This window comes from Erinaceus europaeus, chromosome X, assembly GCF_950295315.1.
Source record: "Erinaceus europaeus chromosome X, mEriEur2.1, whole genome shotgun sequence".
Taxonomy (NCBI): domain Eukaryota; kingdom Metazoa; phylum Chordata; class Mammalia; order Eulipotyphla; family Erinaceidae; genus Erinaceus; species Erinaceus europaeus.
Genome location: NC_080185.1, coordinates 20,964,454 through 20,984,995, shown reverse-complemented (window position 1 = coordinate 20,984,995; position 20,542 = coordinate 20,964,454). Strand labels below are relative to the sequence as shown.

The 20,542-nt window shown below is 44.8% G+C and overlaps 1 long non-coding RNA gene across 4 annotated transcripts in view; it reads left to right on the top strand.

Annotated features, from left to right (window-relative positions):
• The first annotated feature begins 682 nt into the window (after positions 1–682).
• LOC132535719 (uncharacterized) overlaps positions 683–20,542 on the top strand; it is a 193,712-nt gene continuing 173,852 nt past the window's right edge. For 3 of the 4 annotated variants that reach the window (XR_009547432.1, XR_009547431.1, XR_009547433.1), the window contains exons 1-2: positions 683–1,042; positions 19,140–19,189. This is a non-coding gene — a long non-coding RNA (uncharacterized LOC132535719). Of the gene's footprint in view, positions 1,043–17,420; positions 17,474–19,139; positions 19,190–20,542 lie in introns of those variants that run through there. The other variant, XR_009547434.1, reaches the window with a different exon arrangement.

Sequence of the window (20,542 nt, the reverse complement as noted above, 5' to 3'; positions counted from 1 at the left end):
TTACATTGGACAGTAAATACAAGTTTGTACATGCATAACATTTCTCAGTTTTCCACATAACAATACAACCCCCACTAGGTCCTCTGTGATCCTTTCCAGGACCTGTACTCTCCCCCCACTCACCCCAGAGTCTTTTACTTTGGTGCAATACACTAACTCCAGTATAATATACTATGTTCTGATAACCATGGGTTTAAAAGAAATCACTGAGGTCAACTTTGTCAATTTCTGTAAGGCACAAGGAGCCGCCCACTATCATTTCAACATGGAGAGTCGCCCAGTCTGGCTACTGCCCATCTGGACACTCGGGCCACATTTGACACTCACAGAACACCCCTTTCCGACTAGTTGTAATTCAAGCGCCTAACTGCCACCCTAAAAAGGACCAAAGGAGTTGGAACACTGCAGACCCCACCAAGAATGAATGGAGCATCTGGGGCGGGCGCGATGGCACTGCTACATTGTGGTGGAGAACGAGCCTGTTAAGATGTGGAGGCGTTTTAGACAATCTCAGGTGCCTTTACTCCGCTCCGCAGTGCTCTGGGAGGCCGCCCTGTGGAGTTCGCGCCACGATCTCCCCCCCCCCCCCAGAACCCGGGAAAGTGTCGGGTGGGGGCGGAGTGCAAGGCGCGGCTGAGACCCGCACGCATGCGTACAACTCGCCCTCACTGCTAGCCCCCTGCCCAAGTAATGGCGGTGCAAACGAGGGGCTCCCTGCCGTCTGGTGCATTGCAGGGAGGTGTGGTCCCACGGCCCCATCCTGGCTCTTGCCAGCCTTCTCCCTTTTGACTCGTCGTTTCTGCTCCTTCCCTCCATTGGTTTCACATCGCGTGTGCCACTGCACCCCCTCTCCCGGTGTGGTTTCCGCGTGGGGATTAACCTCTGGCCCGCCCCTCAGCCCGCGTGGAGGTGATTGCTCTGGCTGGGCCTGCTGCTGCCCCACCCCCCAATCCCGTTCCACTCCCGTGCTTGGTTTTTCTCCTTCTTCGAGTAGACTCCGATCAACTTCTGCGAGGAAGGAACGAGAGACTTCGACTGCAAGGTGAGGTCCAGGGGGAGGGAATGAGATGTGGGGGGACGCTCTGGGCAGGGAGATGGGGTGTTGCAGGGGCATGTCAGGCTTGCCTGCTCTTCCTCTCAGCCGGATGCCAAAGCCCTTCCTCTGTGGGCGTGGCTCCGGGTCTCGATCTCTGAGCCTCACCCTGGGAGAACCCAGCTCCTTTTCCCCCTTGCTCTCTGCTTCTTCTCTTTCTTGCTTCCTGCAGCTCCCTCTGAGCTCGTCCTCTCCCCGTTTTCTCTACTTCTTTCTATCTTGGCTCCCCCACTTTTTTTTACACCAGAGCACAGGTTGATGGTGGTGTGTGTATGTGTGTGTGGCGGGGGAATCATAGCCTTAGACATGAAAGTGTTTTAGCATAATCATTATGCTATATTTTCAGCTTGCCGGGTCCCTGCTTCTAAGCCAAGCCCCATTTTCTTTTCTTTCTTTCTTTTTTTTTTTTTTAAAAAGCCTCATTTTCTATCTCCCACTCTTTAGACCTGCCTGGCTAGCCCTACCCTCTCGGCCGGCCCCCTGCCTGGCTAGCCCTACCCTCTCGGCCGGCCTCCTCATCTCGACCCCGCCCCCTCATCTCGGTCCGCCCCCTTTTACTCCAGTCCCCGCCCACCGTTCCCCTGCCCTCTAATCTCTCTTTTTTTTACATTTTCTATTTATAAAATGGAAATACTGACAAAACCATAGGATAAGAGGGGTACATTTCCACACAGTCCCCACCACCAAAATTCCATATTCTATCCCCTCCCTGATTGCTTTCCTATTTTTAAAATATTTATTTATTAATGAGAATGATAGGAGGAGAGAGAGAAAGAACCAGACATCACACCGGTACATGTGCTGTCGGGGGTTGAACTTGGAACCTCATGCCTGAGCGTTCAGTGCTTTATCCATTGCACTACCTCCCGGATCACAGCTTTCCTATTTTTTATTTTTTTACCACAGCACTGCTCAACTCTGGCTTATGGTGGTGCGGGGGCATTATGCTGTCTACCCACCGTCCTTTTTTTAAAAAAATATTTTTACTTATTTACTATTGGATAGAGGTAGAGAGAAATTGAGAGGAGTCGGGGAGATAGAGAGAGAAAGACAGAGAGACACCTGCAGCCCTACTTCACTTGTGAGGCTTTCCCCCTACAGGGGGGACCAGGGGCTTGAACCTGGGGCCTTGTGCACTGTAATGTATGCGCTTAACCAGGTGCACCACCACCTGGCCCCTGCTTTCCTATTCTTTAAGCCTCTGGGAGCATGGACCCAGGGTCATGGGGTGCAGAAGGTGGAAGGTCTGGCTTCTGTAATTGCTTCCCTGCTGAACATGGGTGTTGACAGGTCCATGCATATTCCCAGCCTGTCTGAAAATTGGGTTAACTTTGAAAATCTCATTGTTAGGATTTGCTGTGCCATACAAGATCTCATCATAATTTATGTCTTTTAATGCTATTTGCATATAGCTGTATCTTATAAAGTGACGCCACTAGTTGCTTCTGTTCTGGTCTAAGCTTATAGGTGATTCAATATTTCAAAGAACAAGTCATTATTAGAGATGTATTAACAATTTGAGCCCACTATTAAAATTCAATCTGATTACAAATTTGAAGTCTTTTTTTTTTTCTTCTTCCAAATTTGAAGCCTTAAGTGCACAGATTGAAAGAATCTTTACTCAGATGTATGGTCTATGCATCAAAAAGTTTGAGACATTCAATCTGTTTTTCGTATCTCATATTAATTAAATAGTGATTTGTGAGACTATGAGTTAATAGGAGTGTATATTAACACCATTCCCAACACCAAAGGTCTGTGTCCCTCCCCCCTCCCCCCTACAGTAAAGCTGAACATCTACTCTCTCCCCCCCCATAGATTTTTTTACTTTGGTGCCATACTCCAAACTCAGATTCTGCTTTGAGTTTCCCTTTCTGATCTTCTTTCTCAACTTCTATATACGAGTGGGATCATCGTTACTGTCTTTCTGGCTTATTTCACTTAGCATAATTCCTTCTAGACCCATCTAAGGTGGGTCAGAGAAGGTGGGTTCATTGTTCTTAATAGCTGCGTAGTATTCCATTGTGTAAATATACCACAGCTTTCTCAGCCACTCATTTGTTGTTGGGCACCTGGGTTGCTTCCAGGTTTTAGCTATTACGAATTGTGCTGTTATGAACATAGGTGTACACATAGCTTTTTGGTTGGGTGTTATGGAGTCCTTAGGATATATCCCAGGAGAGGAATTACTGGGTCATATGGAAGGTCCATCTCTAGCCTTGTGAGGGTTCTCCAGACTGCTCTCCACAGAGGTTGAACCAATTTACATTCCCACTAGCAGTGCAGAAGTGTTCCTTTGTCTCCACAACCTCTCCAGCATTTGTTGCTGCTGTCCTTTTTGATGTATGACATCTCACAGGGCTGAGGTGAGAAAGAAATTGAGAGGAGTCAGGGAGATAGAGGAGAGGAAGACAGAGAGACACCTGCAGCCCTACTTCACCACTTGTGAAGCTTTCCCCCTACAGGCGGGGACCAGGGGCCTGAACCTGGGACCTTGTGCATTGTAATGTGTGTGCTTAACCAGGTGCGCCACCGCCTGGCCCCTGCAGGCTTTCCTATTCTTTAAGCCTCTGGGAGCATGGACCACCCACCACTCTCCTGCCCTCCCATCTCTTTGCCCTCTCTAGGCTCTTCCCCTTCTGCCCGGCCAACTCCCTCTGAACTGTGCCTCCTGTTTGTTTTTAAATTTTATATGTTAGGGTGGTAGCGCAGTGGGTTAAATGCACGTGGCGCGAAGCGCAAGGACCGGCTGAAGGATCCTGGTTCGAGCCCTGGCTTCCTACCTGCAGGCGGGTTGCTTCACAAGCGGTGAAGCGGGTGCCACTGCTTGACCCCTGTTTGTTTTTAAGATATATATTTATTGGGGCCAGGTGGTGGTGCATCTGATTGAACACAAGCATTAGACTGTCTTCAAGCCCCCGGTCCTCACCTGGAGGAGGGGTGCTTCTTCACAAGTGGTGAGATAGTGCTGCAGCTGTCTCTCTCCCTCTCTACCTTCTCCTTCCCTCTCAATTTTTCTATGTCTCTCTCTAAAATAAATACATATACTTTATTTTTATTTATTTTTCCTTTTTTCCTTTTTCTTTTATTTACTGGATAGTGACAGAGAGAAATTGAGAGGGGAGGGGGAATAGAGAGGGAGAGAGACAGAGAGACACCTGCTTCAATACTCGTGAAGTTTTCCCCCTGCAGGTGGGGACCAGGGGCTTGAACCTTGGTCCTTGAGCACTGTAATGTGTGCGCCAACCAGGTGCGCCACCGCCTTGGCCCCTATTTGTTTTTATTTTTAAAACGCACACACCGGGGAGTCGGGCGGTAGCGCAGCGTGCGCAGAGCACAAGGACCGGCAGAAGGATCCCGGTTCAAGCCCCCGGCTCCCCACCTGCAGGGGAGTCGCTTCACAGGCGGTGAAACAGGTCTACAGGTGTCTGTCTTTCTCCCTCTCTGTCTTCCCCTCCTCTCTCCATTTCTCTCCATCCTATCCAACAATGACGACTTCAATCACAACAACAATAACTACAACAATAAAACAACAAGGGCAACAGAAGGGAATAAATAAATATTAAACACACACACACACACCCCCAGAGTACTGCTCAGTTCTGGCTTATGGTGATGCTGGGAATTAAACCTGGGACTTCAGAGCCTCAAGCATGAAAGTCTTTTTGTAGAATAATGATGGTACCACTCTGGACCTGGACCCATTCTATTCCCCCTCCCCCATCCGCTGCTTTTCCATCACAGCTTCCTCTTCCCCTTCCCTCTCTGCTGGGCTCCTTCCTTTCCCTCCCTTCTTGCCTCCTGCATTGTCACCACCCCTTTACATCATCAGCCTTTGTACACACAAACTCATTTTGGTTGTTTTTTCTTTTATTTCTTTTATTTTTGAGAGAGATGTAGGGAGATAAAAACACAGAAACACCAGAGCACTGCACAGCTCTGGCTTATTGTGGTGTGGGACTTCTTAGTCTCAGGCATGAGAGTCTCTCTGCATAACCATTATTCTGTCTATGCCCACCTTGGTTTTGCTTTTTTTTTCTTAATTCTTTTCAGATTTTATTTATTTCAGATAGAGAGAAAGGGAGGGAGGGATGGAGGGAGGACAGGAGGGAGAGAGAGAGAGAGAGAGAGAGAGGGAGAGGGAGAGAGAGAGAGAGAGATTCCAAGACCATAGCACTGAAGCTTCCTTCAATGTGGTGGAGGTTGGGCTTGAATTTGGGCTGTGCACCGAGTGAAGCAGCACACTATCCAAGGGAGCCATTTCCCTAGCCCTTTCATTAAAAAAAAAATTCTTTGTTATCTATTTGATAGAGACAGAAAGTAACGGAAATGGAGGGGGAGGTTGAGAGGGAGAGAAAGTCACCTGCAGCCCTGCTTCATAGCCTGTAAAGCTTTCTTCCTGCAGGTAGGGTGCTGGGGACTTGAACCTGGGTCCTTACATGTGTGCACTTAACTGGCTGTGCTCAGCCCCAGCCCTTTTTTTTTTCTTTCCTTTTTTTTTTTTTTTCATTAGAGTACTGCTTAGCTCTGGTTTATGGTGGTGTGTGGGACTGAACCTGGGACTTCAGAGCCTCAGGCATGAAAGTTGCTTTGCATAACCATTATGCTATCTACCCCCACCCCCTTTCTTCTCCACCCTCTTTCTTTTTTTTTTATATTTTATTTTATTTATTCCCTTTTGTTGCCCTTTTTTTTTTTATTGTTGTAGTTATTATTGTTGTTGTCGTTGTTGGATAGGACAGAGAGAAATGGAGAGAGGAGGGGAAGACAGAGAGGAGGAGAGAAAGATAGACACCTGCAGACCTGCTTCACCGCCTGTGAAGCAACTCCCCTGCAGGTGGGGAGCCGGGGTTCGAACCGGGATCCTTATGCCGGTCCTTGTGCTTTGCGCCACCTGCGCTTAACTCGCTGCGCTACAGCCCGACTCCCCACCCTCTTTCTTTTTTAATGATTCATTTATTTACGAGAGAAAACCGGAGCTTTACTCTGAAACATGCATTGCTGGGCATTAAACTCCGACCACTGCTGCTGGAGAGTCCAATGCTTTATCCACTATGCCACCTCCTGGGCTGTTTACTGTGGTCTGTCTTTGCTGCATTGCCACTGTGTTGCCGTTAACCTCTCACACCTTTACCTTCTTAATGCTTTTTTTAGTACATTTAGTCTCCGGCCTCCTCTCTGCAAACACCAGAATCCTATTTAATGATTCATTTGTTTATGAGAGAAAACCGGAGCTTCACTCTGAAACATGAATTGCTGGGCATTAAACTCCGACCACTGCTGCTGGAGAGTCCAAAGCTTTATCCACTATGCCACCTCCTGGGCTATTTTCTGTGGTCTTTCTTTACTACATTGCCACTGTGTTGCTGTTAACCTCTCACACTTTTACCTCCTTAATGCTTTTTAGTGCATTTAGTGCAAACACCAGAATCCTATTTACCTCCAAGTCATGTGTGTCTAAAATGAAACTATGTGTGAAAAGCAGTGACAAGAGCTTCTGGCTCATAGAGAGCTCATAATCAACATAATGATTATTATTCTCTTTAGAAAGAGATTTTTAGTGGGCCAATTCTTCTCCCTTGTTTTCCCCATCCCCAATAAACTTTTTTTGCACATTATTATTATACTTTGATTAATGATTAAACACATTTTTGGTCTTTTTTAATGTTTTGTTTTATTCTGAGGGAGAGATACAGAGAGGAGAGAAAACCAGAGCACTACTCCGTTCTGCTTTATGGTGGTGCTGGGGATTGAACCTGGGACCTCAGAGTCTCAGGCATGAAAGTCTTTTGCATAACCATCATGTTGTCTCCCCAGCCCTTAACATATTTTTACAAACTTTTAAAAAAATTATTTTATTTATTTTCCCTTTTATTGCTCTTTTTGTTTTTTATTGTTGTTGTAGTTATTATTGTTGTTGTCCTTGTTGGATAGGACAGAGAGAAATGGAGGCGGGGAAGACAGAGGGGGAGATAAAGACACCTGCAGATGGGCTTCACCGCTTGTGAAGCGACTCCCCTGCAGGTGGGGAGCCGGGGGCTCGAGCTGGGATCCTTCAGCCGGTCCTTGCACTTAGCGCCACTTGCGCTTAACCTGCTGCGCTACCGCCCGACTCCCACAAACTTTTTTTTTTTAAGTTTTAGTTATTTTATTTGTGTCTGTGTGTGTGTGTGTGTGTGTGTGTGTGTGAGAGAGAGAGAGAGAGAGAGAGAGAGAGAGAGAGAGAGAAACCCACCAGAACACTGCGCAGCTTTGGCTTGTGGTGGTGCGGGGGTTTGAACCTGTAACTTTTGGAGCCTCAGGCATGAGAGTCTATTTGTATAACCATTATGCTATCTCCTCCGCCCTTTTCAAAAACTTAAAAAAAACCTTTTAATTTGTTATTGGGTAGAGACAGAGAGAAATTGAGAAGGGAGGAGGAGAATTGAGAAGAGACAGAGACGTCTGCAGTCCTGCTTCACCACTTGTGAAGCTTTCTCCTTGCAGATGGGGACCAGGGGCTTGAAGCCCGGTACTTGCTCGTTGTAATATGTGTGATCTTAACCAAATGTGCCACCACCTCCTTTTTTTTTTCTTCACCAGAGCACTGCTCAGCTCTGGTTTATGGTATTGCAGGGAACTGAACCTGGGACTTCGAAGCCTCAGGTTTGAGAGTCTCTGCATATTTGCATAACCACTATGCTATCTACCCCCACCCAGTTTTAGAAACTTAACAGATCGTGGTCAGGGAGGTGGTGCAGTGATAAAGCTTTGGACTCTCAAGCATGAGGTCCTGAGTTCAATCCCTGGCAGCACATGATGTCTGGTTCTTTCTCCTCTTATCTTTTTCATAAATCAATAAATTTTTTTAAAAGAAGTTATTAAAATAAAAAAGAAACTTAACAGATCTTAGTAGTATTTTCATAGCCACAGATAATGTACGTGACTTTTTTTTTCTTATTATTGTATAGGACAGAAAGAAATTGAGATAAGAGGGGGAAATAGAGAGGGAGAAAGACAGAAAGATAAGGGAGTTGGGCGGTAGCACAGCGGGTTAAGCGCAGGTGGCGCAAAACACAAGGAACGTCAAGGATCCTAGTTCGAGCCCCCGCTCCCCACCTGCAGGGGAGTCGCTTCACAGGCGGTGAAGCAGGTCTGTAGGTGTCTATCTTTCTCTCCCCCTCTTTCCATTTCTCTCTGCCCTATTCAACAACAACGACATCAATAACAATAAGAATAACTGCAACGATAAAACAAGGGCAACAAAAGGGAATAAAGAAATAATATTTAAAAGAGAGAGAGATAGACACCTGTAGACTAGCTTCACTGCTTGTGAAGCGTCCTCCCTGTAGGTAGGGAGAGGGGGCTTGAACCCTGGTCCTTGAGTGGAGTGCTATGTACACCACCACTCAGCCCCCCCCTTCTTCCTTTCTTCTTCCCTCCCTCCCTAGCTCCCTTCCTCTTTCTTTTTCACCAGAGCATGCTCAGCTCTAGTTTATGGAGGTGTAGGGGGACTGAACCTGGGCCTTTGGAGCCTCAGACATCAGAGGTTTTTTTTTAAATATTTATTTCCAATTGTTGTCCTTGTTTTATCGTTGCAGTTATTATTGATGCCGTCCTTGTTGGATAGGACAGAGAGAAATGGAGAGAGGAGGGGAAGACAGAGAGAGGAGAGAAAGACAGACACCTGCAGACCTGCTTCACCCATCTGTGAAGCGACTCCCCTTGCAGGTGGGGAGCTGGGGGCTCGAACCGGGATCCTTATGCCGGTCCCTGCGCTTTGCGCCACGTGTGCGCTTAACCTGCTGTGCTACCGTTTGAATCCCCAGAGTTTTTTTTTTTTTTTTTTTTTTGCATAACCATTATGCTTTCTACTTCTGCCCCTGTCGGTGACTTCTTGATTCCATTCCTGGAAGCCTTGGTTTTGTAATTGTAAGATGACCCATTTCTTTCTGAAGTAATCAATTCAAGTGGCATGAGTGAGCAAGACTGAGTTCTGACTCCTCCTTTCCAAGTCTAGTTTTTTTGGAGGGACTGTTCTGGTAGGAGGGGACACTGGGAAATGAACACAGTGCGGGGTGTGGTTTCACTGCAGGCTTTCAAGGGGAAAGTTGGGGTGGGTGGGATTCAAATCAGTTCTGGGCCTGCATGTTTGCTCTTCAAAGTTTTAAACTTGGAGTTTACCTTCTCCTGAGGGAAATATTGATTTTAATGCTTTGATTCGGACTGGGGAGACAGCATAATGATTATGTAAAATAATTTCATATCTGAGGCTCTGAGGTCCCAGGTTCAATCCCCAGCACCACCTTTAGCTAGAACTGAGCAGTGTGCTCTGTTCTATCTCTCTGATAAAAATAAAAGAGGATCCAATGTTATAAATAAGAAACAGAATTTAAGAAATTATTTTTTGTACTCAAGTGCAACTTCATTTTTTTTTTGCCTCCAGAGTTATTGCTGGGGCTTGGTGCCTGCACTTCGAATCCACTGCTCCTGGAGACTGTTTTATTCCTTTTGTTGTCCTTGTTGTTACCCTTGTTGTTGTCGTTATTATTACTGTTGTCGTTGCTATTGTTGATGGATAGGACAGAGAGAAATGTAGAGAGGAGGGGAGATAGAGAGGGGGAGAGAAAGATGGACACCTGCAGACCTGCTTCATCGCCTGTGAAGCGACCCCTCTGCAAGTGGGAAGCCGGGGGCTCAAATCGGGATCCTTACGCTGGTCCTTGTGCTTTGCGCCACCTGTGCTTAACCGGTTGCGCTACCACCCGACCCCCTCTTTTTTTTTATTAGTGATTTAATATTGATTCATAAAATTACAGGTAAACGGGTTTATTTCTTTGTTACTGGATAGAGACAGAAATTGAGAGAGGAGGGGGAGATAGAGAAGGTAAGAGACAGAGATACCTGCAGCCCTGCTCCACCACTCATGAAGCTTTCCCCTTGCAGGTGGGGACCAAGGGCTTGAACCCTGATCCTTGTGCATTTTTTTTTGCCCCCAGGGTTATCGCTGAGAGAGTGTCTGCACTATGAATCCACTGATCTTGGTGGCCATCTTTTTTCCCCATTGTTGTTGCTGCTGCTGTTGTTGCTGGATAAGACAGAAATGGAGAGAGGAGAGGAAGACAGAGAGGGGGAGAGACAGATACCTGCAGACCTGCTTCACTGATTGTGAAGCGACCCCCCCCCTGCAGCAGGTGGGGAGACGGAGGCTCGAACCCGGATCCTTAACGCCCCGTGATCCTTATGCCGGTCCTTGTGCTTCGTGTCAAGTGCACTTAACACACTGCGCTACCTCCGGACACCCTGCCCCCAACCCCCAGCTTTCTTTATTTCAATAGACTTCCTAGCAAAGAAATTTAACAAATAAATAGCTGAAAGTTCCTCTATGTAAGTTATTTCCTTTTGGGGCTCTTGTTCTTAAAAGTGTTCTTTCTACTTTTATTCTGAGATTGCACCTTTGTTAAGTGTCAAATTTTATGTTTAATACTCTAAATTTCCATAATCATACAATGTCCAATCCCTTGTTACTGTTATTAAAAATTGAATGGTAGGTAGTCGGACGGTAGCGCAGCGGGTTAAGCACACATGGCGCAAAGCGCAAGGACTGGCGGAGGGATCCCTGTTCGAGCCCCCTGACCCCCACCTACGGGGGAGTCTCTTTACAGGCGGTGAAGCCCGTCTGCAGGTGTCTATTTCTCCCCCTCTGTCTTCCCCTCCTCTCTCCATTTCTCTCTGTTCTATCCAGTAACGACGACAACAATAATAACTACAATAATAAAACAACTAGGGCAGCAAAAGGGAATAAATAAATATTTAAAAAATTGCATGGAAAAGGAGTCTGGTCTCACACCCAGTTAAACGCACATATTACCATGTGCAAGGTCCTAGGTTCAAGCCCCCGCTCACCACCTGTAGATGGGAGGCTTCATGAGCCGAGAAGCAGGTTTGCAGGTATCTTACCTTTCTCACTCCCTTTCTCTCTTCCCCTCCTCTCCCAATCTCTCTCTGTCCTTTCTAGTAAATTGGAAAGAGAGAGAAAAAATAATAAAACCTTGGTAGATAGTTAGAAAAGACAGATGGGGGCCCGGGCTGTAGTGCAGCAGGTTAAGCACACATGGTGCGAAGCACAAGGACTGGCATAAGGATCCTTGTTCTAGCTTCCGGCTCCCCACCTGCATGGTGGTGGCTTCACAAGCAGTGAAGCAGGTCTGCAGGTGTCTATCTTTCTCTTCCCCCCCCTTTCTGTTTTCCCCTCCTCTGTTGTTTTCTCCGGGCTGGCTTCACGGGCGGGTAACAGACGACCAAGGACTCATGGTTGAGCTGTAGGCAGTTATCTCTTTATTCATGCAGGACGCAGCACAATCTAAGCCGAGCTAAGATAAACTAACTACTACAAACAACAATCTTGTCCTTATAAATATACTAGCCCAGTAGGGTGGGAACAGGATGCGACGCAGAGGGGGTGGAGAGAAAAGTGACTGGTGAAAATCAGTGTGAGACAAGGAGAGGGGGCGGAGCAAAAACATATCATGAACCAGTGGGGATTGAACCAATGCCCTGTAGAGGTTATGTAAATAGAATACAGTGTTAAGCAGGGGGTATTAAACCAATGAAACAGAAGGGGTCTCATGCATACCAACACTCCTCTCTCGATTTCTTTGTACTATCCAAAAACAGTGACAGCAATAACAACAACAACAATAAAGAACAAGGGCAACAAAAGGGAAAAAAATTAGCCTCCTGGAGCAGTGGATTCGTAGTGTAGGCACTGAGCCCCAGCAATAGTCCTGGAGACAAAAAAGAAAGAAAGAAGGAAGGAATGAAAGAAAGAACGGAAGAAAGCACAGACATCTAGGCCTGAAAGGTGGTACAGTCGATGGGCATTGGATACTCAAGCATGCAATCTGGGGTTCAACCCTCAACATCCTGTGTACCAGAGTGATATTCTGGTTCTTTCTCTCCACTAACAAATACATCTTAAAAAAAAAAAAAAGTACCGGGGGAACCAGTTGATAGCGCAGCGGGTTTAAGCGCACCGACTGGTGTAAGGATCCCGATTGGAGCCCCCGGCTCCCCACCTGCAGGAGAGTCATTTTACAAGCGGTGAAGCAGATCTCTATCCTTCTCTCCCCCTCTCTGTCTTCCCCTCCTCTTTCCATTTCTCTCTGTCCTATCCAGCAACAACAATAGCAATAACAATAATAACAAGGACCACGATAAACAACAAGGGCAACAAAGGGGAGAAAATAGCCAATAAAGGGGAGAAAATAGCCTCCAGGAGCAGTGGATTCGTAGTGCAGGCACTGAGCCCCAGCAATAACCCTGGAGGCAAAAAAAAAAAGTACAGATAGGCCAAAAACTATTTATTTTTTTAACTTTGTTTTTATGATTCCATATTTTGTGATATTCAAACTTTTTATTTAATTTTTTTTACCAGAGCACTGTTCAGCTATGGCTTATTATGGTGCTGGGGATTAAACCTGGGACCTCAGAGCTTTAGCAGGCAGGAAAGACTTTTTTGCAGAACTGTTAGGTTGTCTCCTGGCTCCACATTTTAAAAAATATATTTTATTGGGGGTATTCATGGTTTACAGTACAGTTGTTGAGACTCAGGTACAACCTCTAATAGGCTCTTTGTTTTTCTTTTATTGTTGACTTTGGTGAGTTCATTGTATATTTTGGTTATCAGTCCTCTGATGTATGACACTTTTTTTTAAATTAAAATTTATTTATTTATTGGATAGAGACAGAGGAATGGAAAGGGAAGGGGAAAATAGATAGATAGACAGACAGACAGAGAGGCAGACAGACCCACAGCCCTGTTTCACTACTTGGGAAGCTTCCCTACTGCAGGTGAGGATGAGGGTCTTGAACCTGGATCCTTGCACACTGTAATGTGTGCTCTCAACCAGGCACACCACTGCCCAGCCCCATAGGCTTTGTTTTTCCTAGCACTTTTAGATTCACAGCAAAATTGAGAAGGCAGCATAGATTTTTCCCTAGCCCCTTCCCACACATGCTCAGCCTCTCCTGTCAGCACCCCCACTAGAATGGTGCATTTGTCACAGCTTCTTCTTCTAGCGTTTGCCCTTCTTCCGTAGCCAGTCAACAGTGTCAGGTTGAGCCTGATGTAAAGTTTCGAGACCTCCTTTGAATCTGGAGAGGTGGCAGTCGTTGACTATGTTTGTCACAGCTAAGGAACCTGCATTGACACACCATTATGGCCAAAGGTCGGGGCTTGCATCTTGACTCACTCTTTGGCGTGGTATAATCCTGTCAGCTTGGACAAACATATAATGGTGTGTGTATCCATCGCTGTGATATCACGCATAGTCATTTCACTGCCCTAAACACCTTTTCATTACTTTTTTTCTTAAAAAAAGTAAAAGTTAAAGTAGGAAATCTAGCACAGAGATTAGACCACATGTTAAAGTAGGAAATCTAGCACAGAGATTAGACCACATGCTCTGAAAGTCAATTTTTAATCTATTTATTTTATTTTATTTTAACAGAGCACTGCTCTGCTCTGGCTTATGATGATAAGGACTGAACCTGGGACTTTGGAGCCTCAAGCATGAGAGTCTCTTTGCATAACCATTATGCTATTTAAAAAATATTTATTTATTTCTTTATTATTGGATAGATAGATACAGATAGTCAACCCATATCTGTAACCTTGGGAGAACTAGTGCAATTTCTGCTGGAGGAGGATGGGGGTCACAGAACTCTGATGGTAGGAATGGTGTGGAATTAATACCCCTGTTACCTTATAATTTTGTAAATCATTAATATAAAAAAAAGTGGCAAGGGTAGATAGCATAATGGTTACGCAAAGAGACTCTCTTCCCTGAGGCCCTGAAGTTCCAGGTTCAATCTCCTCTGCACCACCAAAAACCAGAGCTGATCAGTGCTCTAGTTTTAAAAAAAAAAAGTGGTAGTCGGGTAGTAGCTCAGCGAGTTAAGCGCATGTGATGCAAAGCACAAAGACCGACGGAAGGATCCCGGTTCAAGCCCCTGGCTCCCCACCTGCAGGGGGGAGTCTCTTCACAGGTGGTGAAGCAGATGTGTAGGTGTCTATCTTTCTCTCCCCCTCTCTGCCTCCCCTCCTCTCTCCATTTCGCTCTGTCCTATCTAACAACAATGACATCAGTAACAACACCAATAATAACTACAACAACAATAAAAAAACAAGGGTAACAAAAGGGAAAATAAATAAATATAAAAAAAAGTTAACCCTTATTTCTTTACCTCACAACGAGGTGTGCCACCACCCAGCCTCCTTATTTGATTTGTTGTTGTTGCTTTCAGATAGAGACAGAGAGAGGAGAGGGAGAGAGGGTGTGGGTAGAGAGACAGTACAGCAACAAATCTTTCAATTGGGCCGGACATAAATCTGGGTCACACATGGTAACGTAGCATACTATCCAAGTAAGCTATTTCACTGGCCTAAGATTTATTTGTGTGTGTGTGTGTGTGTGTGTGTGTGTGAGAGAGAGAGAGAGATGAGAGAGAGAGAGAGAGAGAGAGAGAGTGAGTTGTGGCACACCTGGTTGAGTGCACATTTACAATGCACAAGGACCCAGGCTCGAGCCCCTGTACCCACCTGTAGGGGAAAAGCTTTGCGAATGGTGAAGCAGTGTTGCAGCTGTCTCTCTTTCCCTCTATCTCCTCCTTCCTTCTGTCTCTATTCAATAAAGATAATAACAATAATAATAATGATGATGATGATTATAATCTAAAAGGACGGAGAGAGAGAGAGACAGAGAGAGAGTGCATGCGCACAAGCGAGCACCAGATTGCTATGCCTCCTGGGCCATGCATCTGAAAACAGTAACTACTGAGGTTCCGCTACTGCTTTAGCAGTTTTTCTTTTCTTTTTTAAAAAAATTTAAATATTTATTTATTTATTTATTTTCCCTTTTGTTGCCCTTGTTGTTTAACGTTGTTGGTGTTATTGATGTCGTCATTGTTGGATAGGACAGAGAGAAATGGAGAGAGGAGGGGAAGACAGAGAGGGGGAGAGAAAGGGAGACACCTGCAGACCTGCTTCACCACCTGTGAAGTGACTCCCCTGCAGGTGGGGAGCCGGGGGCTCAAACCAGGATCCTTATGCCGGTCCTTGCGCTTTGCGCCATGTGCACTTAACCCGCTGTGCCACCGCCCGACTCCCAGTTTTTTTTTTTTTTTTTTTAGTAGTTTCAGAAACCTAGCCTGGTACATTGTAATGAACACAACTAAAATCCAGAGAAGTAAACAAACAAACACTCTCCTGAAGAGCCAGAGTAGACATCATTCATAACTCTCCTGCTCTCATTACAGTCTTTTGGGGATTTTTTTTTTTTCACTAGAGCACTGCTCAGCTATGGTTTCTGGTGGTATGAACCTGGGACTTTGGAGCCTCAGGCATGAGAGTCTCATTGATAGTTAAATTATTCTACAAGTTAAGGAATTGTTCTCGATCCTGTTTGTGGATGGAGGTGGATGAGTAGGGAGGAGCCATACAGACAACTGAGAGTCAAAAACAAAGAGGCATACATGGGGCCGAAATGGTGGCCCACCTGTCTGAGCGCACGTGTGACAGTGTACAAGGACCCAGGTTTGAGCCTCCTGGTCCCCACCTGCCAGGGGGAAAGCTTCACAAGCGTTGAAGCAGTGATGCAGGTGTTCTCCTTCCCCCTTTATCTTCCCTTTCCATCAGGATTTTTTCTCTGTCTCTATCCAATAAATAGAGTCATACTTATACATAAACTTGGGTTCTTTGTTAGGGTAGGAGCTCTGGCTGTTTGGTTCAGGAGCATATAGTGTTTGTCTTTTTTTATATATTTATTTGTTTTTCTTTTTATTTTTTTAATTTATAAAAAGGAAACATTGGCAAAACCATAGGATAGTAGGGGTACAACTTCACACAATTCCCACCACCAGACCTCCGTATCCCATCCCCTCCCCTGATAGCTTTCCTATTCTTTAACCCTCTAGGAGTGTGGACCCAAGATCATTGTGGGATGCAGAAGGTGGAAGATCTGGCTTCTGTAATTGCTTCCCCACTGAACATGGACATTGACAGGTCGATCCATACTCCCAGCCTGTCTCTCTCTTTCCCTAGTGGGGAAGGGCTCTGGGGAAGCGGAGCTCCAAGGCACATTGGTGGGGTTGTCTGTCCAGGGAAGTCTGGTTGGCATCCTGCTAGCATCTGGAACCTGGTGGCTGAAAAGAGAGTTAACATACAAAGCCAAACAAATTGTTGACCAATCGTGGACATAAAGGCTGGAAAAGCTCAGATGAAGTGTGTGTGTGGGGGTTCCTCCATTTTGTAGATAGCTAGTAGACATATTTCAAAGGGCCTGTAGATATACTAGTTTTTTTTTTTTTTTTTTTTTTTGCCTGAGCCTGAAATTGGATATGCAGGTGGATCCAAGTTATTGTCTGGGAGATGATGTCATGACTGGGAAAAGGACCAGAAAGCTGGATCAGGGAAGAGAGTAGCTCCCTAATATGGGAAAGTGTCCGGAAATTGTGAGGATGTGGTTGAGCTTGGCAGGGTTTGACCTGAGGAGTGTGTCTGTCCTGTCAGTTTCTCTCTCTCCCGAGAGGTTGAACAATGAGAGACAAGAGTAAACCCAAAGGTGTGCCCCATCTTATCAGACTCCCTGCCTCACAAAGCATCCTGAATTCCTGATACTATGGCCATTAGATTAAAAGAAAGGGGGAGATGTTGGGAAATTGTGAGGAGCCTCACAAAGCACCCTGCATTCCCTGATACTATGGCCCATCCTTTTATTTATTTATTTATTTATTTATTATTTTTAAATTTTTTATATTTATTTATTTTCCCTTTTGTTGCCCTTGTTTTTCATTGCTGCTGTAGTTATTATTGTTGTTGTTATTGTACAAGACAGAGAGAAATGGAGAGAGGAGGGGAAGACAGAGACGGGGAGAGAAAGATAGATACCTGCAGACCTGCTTCACCACCTGTGAAGGTACTGCCTTACAGGTGGGGAGCCGGGGGCTCGAACCAGGATCCTTATGCCAGTCCTTGTGCTTTGTGCCACGTGCGGGTTAACCCACTGAGCTACTGCCCGACTCCCGGCCTGTCCTTTTATTATCTACATATCAATCTTCTGCTTTGTCTTACACATGACTAAAGGTCTCCTTCCTAATTCCCCACAGGGTATTGCTAATACTACCAGTTGAACCCCTAGCAACAGTTGCTGGGGAGGTCCATACCATTCCCGCCCCCCTTTGCTTTTCTCTACCCCTTTCCTAACCATGTATGGTATTGCCAAGTCACTTCCATTTTGGTCTTGTCTCTTTTGTCTCTTCCGTATCCTGACCTGGAGGAGGCAGGCATGCAGACCGAGAGGCTGGCCGGCCATTGCAGTTTGTGCCATGTGGCTTGACCAGGTGTGCTAGCGCTGACTGTGGGGCGCTCAAATGAATAAAGATTTGAATTGTCCTGCCGCCATTAGCCTGCTTCCTGGGTCATCTCTCTTTCTCGCAACGCTAGCCCAACAGGAAAGGGATATAAATATTGTTGACTGTAAACCCCATCGATTTGATGTGATCTGGGCCCCATAATTAGCTTTAGGAGCCTGTGTGACCTCTGCATCCCTCTCTAGATCTGAGCTCACATTTTGTGGTCATGAGTAGGAACATTCCATGCTGCCCTAGTATTGACCCATCTTCCTCAGGTGTAGCATAGAGTATGTTGTCCATTCTCCCTTCGGAGGATGGAACATTCTCTGCCATTGTTGGTCCAAGTTGAGGGCAAGGTCCTATGGGGTATTTATTTATTTAATTTTTAAAAAAGATTTCATTTATTTATTAATGGGAAACATAGGAGGAGAGGGAAAGAGCCAGACATCACTCTGGTACATGTGCTGCCGGGGGTTGAACTCAGGACTTCATGCTTGAGAGTCCAATGCTTTATCCACTGCGCCACCTCCTGGACCACTATTTATTTAAATTTTTTTTTTTTGGCCTCCAGGGTTATTGCTGGGGCTGCACCACGAATCCACTGCTCCTGGAGACCATTTCCCCCCCCTTTTGTTGCCCTTGTTGTTTTATCATTGTGGCATTTATTTGTTTTTTACAAGAGCCCTGCTCAGCTCTGGTTTAGGGTTGAACCTGGGATGTTGGAGCTTCAGGCATGAGAGTCTCTTTGTGTAACTATTAAGCTATCTCCCCCACCCCTGCCCTAGTATAGCTCTTACTCTTTTTTTTTTTGGGGGGGGTTCTTCTTTTTTTTCTCTTTTTTTTTCCTCTTACTTCTTTTGCTCCAGAGTATGTCACAGCAAAAAGCAAATGTGATTGTTGTACAGATTGACCCTGGGGGAGGGGTAGATAGCATTATGGTTATGCAAAGAGACTCTCATGCCTGGGGCTCCAAAGTCCTAGGTTCACTCCCCCTTCCCCACCACACACCCATATAACTAGGAACCAGAGCTGATCAGTGCTCTGGTGAAAAACAAACAAAAATAAATATGTCCGAGGCTCTAAATTGACTCTGTCAGGAAAAGATAATTGAATTGTGATTATCATGTTCTGTTTAAGACAGGAAAGAATGAAGTATATTTTAGAATGATTCCTAATCAGAATGTTCGAATTAATGCCAGAAAAGCTCTTTTTAGGTAGCTTTCATTATCTCAGCTTCTTGACCCAAGTCCCTTAAATCAGAGACCCTACGACTTCTCACTTCAAACAGAACAGAGAAGTTGGTGATTGTGTGTTTTGTGCCCTGGGAGAAGGGTCCAAGCTTTCATCATACTTTAAAAGGGTTCTATAATTAAAAGAGGTTAAGAAAGGCTGAGGTCTCTGAAAAATTTATGTATTGAGAGAACCCAGTGATAAGAGATGAATGAAATGTTATGAATTTATAGCTATACTGTGTTAAATATTTATAACTGTACCATGTTATAAATGTATAAATGCACTGAGTTATACATTTATAATTATACAGTTATAAATTGGAGCAATATACCCAATTACATTTCAGTTACTTCATTATGCATTTTGCAAGTGCTACCTTACTTCGGCATGTATTATTAATCAGTTTTTCCCTTTGTTGTAGTCAAGTAGATTGGACTCAGTGGAAACTATCTTACCTTATGAATATAACAGGTAGTGCAACCTGGCATCATTTGTTCAAATGGGTGTAAGCTTTAAAAAAATTTTTTTAGAGCTTATCTATTTATTAACGAGAAAGATAGAAAGAGAGAGAAAGAACCAGACATCACTGTGGTACATGTGCTGCCGGGAATTGAACTCGGGACCTCATGCATGAGATCCAGTGTTTTATCCAGTGAGCCACCTCTTGGACCACAGCTTTTAAAATTTTATTAATTTAATTTTTAAGATTTTTATTTTATTGGATACAGACAGAGAAATTAAGAGGGAAGGGGGAGAACAGGGAGAGAGGTAGTTAGAGAGAGAGAGAGAGAGAGAGAGGTACACCTGCAGCAGTGCTTTATCATTCATGAAGCTCTGCTCTTGTAGGTGGGGACAGGGGCTTGAACGTGGGTCCCAGTGCAAATCTTTACAGAGTTGTAGCTTCTTTTAAAAATGTTTTAAATTATCTTTATTTATTTATTGGATAGAGAGAGAGTCAGAAATTGAGAGGGTAGGGGAGATAGGGAGAAAGACACCTGCAACACTGCTTCACCACCTGTGAAGCTTTCCCCTTGCAGGTGGGGACAGGGGGCTGGAACCTGGGTCCTTGCACACTGCAACATGTGCGCTCAACCAGGTGCGCCACTGTACCAGCCCCTGAGTTATAGCTTCTTTCCTTTATTTCTTTTATTTTCTCCTTTTTTAAAAAATATTTTATTTATTTATTCATGGGAAAGATAAGAGGAGAGAGAGAAAGAACCAGATATCACTCTGGTAGATATGCTGTCGGGGATTAAATTTGGGACTTCATGCTTTAGAATCCAATGCTTTATCCATTGTGCTACCTCTGGGGCCACTCTTTTCTTTCTTTCTCTTTCTTTCCTTCCTTCCTTCCTTCTTTCCTTCCTTCCTTCCTTCCTTCCTTCCTTGACTATTTGTTCTGACCTAGACATTTAGAAAAGGCAATAATCAAAATTATCAGAGGTAAGCACTCTAAAGAGAATTATATAACAAGGTCTAGAAATCATAATCAGACACATTTTGGGATATATATATATATATATATATATATATATATAGTTTTTTTTTCTTAGCCTCCAAGGTTATCATTGGGGCTCGGATGGTAACTGAATCCTCATGACTTTAAAAAATATTATTATTATTATTTATTATTATTGTTTATTATTTAAATATTTATTCCCTTTTGTTGCCCTTGTTGTTTTATTGTTGTAGTTGTTCTTGTCATCATTATTGGATAGGACAGAGAGAAATGGGGAGAGGAGGGGAAGACAGAGAGGGGGAGAGAAAGATAGACACCTGCAGACCTGCTTCACCGCCTGTGAAGCGACTCCCCTGCAGGTGGGG